Source organism: Nicotiana sylvestris, chromosome 10 (genome assembly GCF_000393655.2).
Source record: "Nicotiana sylvestris chromosome 10, ASM39365v2, whole genome shotgun sequence".
Classification (NCBI taxonomy): Eukaryota; Viridiplantae; Streptophyta; class Magnoliopsida; order Solanales; family Solanaceae; genus Nicotiana; species Nicotiana sylvestris.
Window position 1 is genome coordinate 134,595,135 of NC_091066.1, and position 4,556 is coordinate 134,599,690.

Below are 4,556 nucleotides of genomic sequence, written 5' to 3' on the forward strand. Positions count from 1 at the left end.
CCATTTGATGAGATTTTGATCACAGCATATACTCCTACCTTTTTTGTTCATGATTTTAATACTTTAGCCATCATATTATGTTACACACAGTACTATGCTTTGTGTAACATATACTTTCTTTGTTTCAAGTCTAGTAAATCGGGTTCTAAAAGACAAGCCAAATCCATAGTTTTCAGACACAAAAGTTCATTAAGGGATTTTTTTTGAAGACTGTTCTACTCTAATCCTAGTTCAGCCCATATAAAAAGGTTAATATTTAAAGTCATTCAAAATTACATAAATTCGTGAAATATTCACAAAAAGGTCAAGACATCAAATTGTGTCTTTTTCAAGTCCGATTATTCTTCCCCAAGATCAGCTTAGAATGCAGTTGGTTGCTTCTTGATAATCAAATACTTCAAGAAGAAGATCCACACGCTGCTAGACTTTTATGGAGATCAAATACATTCCAGATATGTATGCATCATAATACGTTCCAGAAATATACTGATTCAATCCTTGAATCGCAAAAAATAATCCAAGGAAAGAATCAAAGGAACAACTAGAAATAGTCACAAAGATTCATCAATAAAAAAAAATTCTTTCATATATTTTTGTCCTTGCATTTATTTTTCATATCTCAAATTTTTATTGCAAATAAACTTTTTCGAAGTACGTGGAATAAATTCACCAATCTCAATGTGAATTTGAACATAGACTCTTTTACTTTTGAAACAAAATTTACATTACATAAAAAGTATTATAAGTTGCAATAGCTAACAATTTAAAATATTTAAAAACTATTTATAAAAGATAAGGTCAAAGAAAATCTTATTTGACTTTCCAATTAGTGTTAAATTTATTTTTTAAAACGAATAAAGGAGAAAATGTAAAAAGAGTGGAAGAACGTTAATTGCTATATTAATTCAAATTCGAATGGGGTAGCCCATATAAGGAGATAGCACAGCCTCAAACCACTTTAATTATTTTTTTTTTCCTTCAAATAATAAAAATCACTCGGCTACAACTTCAAATGTTTTTTGTAGAGAACTACGTATATTTCGAGTGATGTAGGTTTTCTTCTAGTCATTTTCTATGTACTACAATGTTGCCTTCAAGTCTCGTTCATTGTGGTCCTATGTTGCTTTCATCACAATATCGCATTGCTTAATGCTTCAAACCACTATTAAATTTGCTCTAAGATTTTTTCTTTCTTATCAAATTATCGAGCAAAATTGTTCGTTTGCTTTATTTTTTAAATTACTTTTCCAGCCTCATAATCATTTCTGGTAATGAATTTCAAAAACACTTATGATGAAGTGGTAAAAGTGATACTCATTAGATTATATGAAATGCATTATAAGATAATTAATATAAACTTTGACCAAAGTATAACTTGACTTTCCGATCATTAGCACGAATACTATTTTAGAACAAATTAGCTTATACTATTTTAAGGAACCTATCAGCTTATCCTCTTCACGTATGTCGATTAAACCACCCTGAATATTCCATTAAAAAATATGAAGTGCCCATGTGCCAAAAGATTGAATCTTTGTCGGTGAAAGTTTTTTCTTCTTTTTTTTTCTTTTTTTTTTGGGTCGACAAATTAAGTTCTCTACTCCGCTAAAAATATTTAATGTCCATAGACAATATATGTATATTATACCTTAATTATGTATAACATATATTTGTCGACTGTTTTTTTTTTCTTTACGAGTGACTATTTAAGTTAATTAAGAAAAAAACACTTAGCATCATCTCATGACTTCTTATCTTCTAGTAGAGTCAATCGCATTTTTGTTTGTGACGAAATGACAAGAAGCTTACGTTGTGGCATTTTGATTTTCATAATAATGTCTTGGGAGACAAACGTACAACTGAGTAGAAATTTGCCAAATTTTGATATATATATATATCAAAATTAGGTTGTAATATTTATTATAGGGGTATTATCTCTTTTAGCCCGCGTTAGAAATGTTAGTAAACTGTATTTGTAAACTAATTCTGGAAAAACAGAATAATATATAAACAGAAATATAAACGAAACAAAAATTAATCCGAGCCCACTGAATTCACAGTGTTTCCTTAAGGAATTTAATCTCCTCCTAGTACCCAAGGTTATAGATTATTTCCTCCCAAGATTGAACGAATTACACACTGGTGTAGTGGTAATTCAAATCCCAGTGTTTCAGCGAACACAAAGTTCGGTAGCAAATCACACTTACTGTTGCTTTTTTTTATGTTAAAAATATGCAAAAGAAAGGAGGAGAACTCAGAAAATTGTATGAAAATTCTGAGAGAATATACTTGTATTTATAGCCAAAGTTGGGATGAAATCTGAAGAGGTGCAACTCTTCAGAATGACTGTTTATGCAAAATCGCCATAGCATAAATGTCATAACATAAATGGCTATTTACTCAAAAATAAAGAGGGAAAATTGAAGAGGGTAGTTAATTTTATGTACAAAAATAGAAAACTGAAAATTGGAAACAGTTGAATTTTAGTATTAATATTCTTAGATTTAATATTAATATTTTGTTATTAAAACAGATATTTAATAACATTTCTGTTAATATTTACTATTAACAAACAAATTTGGTGCCGAAGCTGAAGCCGAGCTGAGCGACGACGACGGCGCGAAGTTTGCCTTCTTCTCAACTCTTTAAGAGCTAGAATAAGAGCAATTGCTTATATACCCATTAAAAACCTCTTCCTCTTCTAATATGAGACAATGTTCTTTCATCAAGGGGGAAACTTAAAATTTCACTTAAAAATTTCATTTCCCTCCATTTCTCATTCACCCTCTTTTAAGCATTTAATATACTTAAAACCCCAACAAGAAACTATTTACATCTGGTAGCCAAAAAAGTATATAAAATTTGTATAATTTTTGTATATATATATATATAAATTATACAAGTTTTATATATTTTTTCGACTATTATTTTTACAACGGCTATACAGTATCATTTTTTCTTTTATTATATGTGTGCACTTTGCACATAAACTTTATAATTTAATTACGATCAATTAGTATGTATTTTTCACCCATTTAATCGTCTAAAATAAATTAATATAATTGGTTATAAATATCGGACGTGAATGTGTTTTATTCAAATTTGCCTAGCAGTATAGAACCCAGTTGATCTCTGTCCATTTGGATCCTTTGAGTTCAACTTTGCCGTCATTCAGTGTTGGGTGCTATTTTTGTTTCTAAAAGAACATACCATTCGGTGGGAGAAAGAGGTCAAATTTTTTCGACACACCTCTTGAACTCGAAAAATCTTTTACACACCAAACTTTTTATACGCTAAATTTTTCACAAATATATTTAACACATACAACTTTTGTTACGTGGCACTCTCGTGTTTTACGCACATAATAAGCAAATAAATAGTGAAAAAAGAATTATTATGTCTGAAGCCTCCTTTGGTGCCACGTGTTTAATTTTTTATTTAATTTTTTCCATTCCTTCTAATCATCTACTTCATTGACAAGAACATAACACTAACAACATTGGAGAAACTTAGCTTTAGCTTTTGTATCTAATTCTATTTGTGTATAAAATTTAATAATACTGATTGTCTTCTTTTCCCAATTCCAAACAAATTGGGATCGACTATATGAATACTCAATGATTATGTTGTTTCAGGTAAATTCATCATAGAATAACGATATAACATCAATAATAATAGAGTCAACTACTCAAATGGTCACTCAACTATCTCAAATTATTTCCTAAAGTCACTTTACTTTCGTTTGTAACAACAAAGTCACTGAACTATATCTATTGCACTCAGAAGGTCACTCAACTAGATTTTCCAAATTTTGGATTGTCAAATACCTATTTTACCCTCTAAATTATAAATATTTGTCTTTTTTTCAAAAAAACTTTTTAATATTATGATTTTCTCTTTTAATTTATATTATGGACTTACCTATAGAATAAATAAATATGATTTATAAATTAAAAAAATAAAAAGTATTTAAGCATATATAATGCTGGAATAACAAAATAATGAGCATAGTAAAAAAATAATTAGAATAATATGTTAGTAATAATAATTTTAGTATTAACAACAAAAATTCACAAATTTATTTGCACAATTCAGAATGAAAGAAAATAAATATTGTAAAATATATATTCCATGCACGTAATATAAAAATAATTATTTAAATGAAGGTATTTTTATAATATACATTATATATTCTTGAAAATTATGCTCAATTATATTATTTATATTCCATGCAGTCATGCACGACTTAACATAGCATATTTTACCATATACAAATAATTCTTCTGCTTTCCGGTGATATAACTTTGTGTCGTCGGAAAGTTGGTAGAAATATAATAATATAATTGAGCATAATTTTCAAGAATATATAATGTATATTATAAAAATACCTTCATTTAAATAATTATTTTTATATTACGTGCATGAAATATATATTTTACAACCTTTATTTTTTGTTCATTCTGAATTGTGTATATAAATTTTGAATTTTTGTTGTTAATACTAAGGTCTGCGTACATACTACCCTCCCCAGACCCCACTTGTGGGATTATACTGGG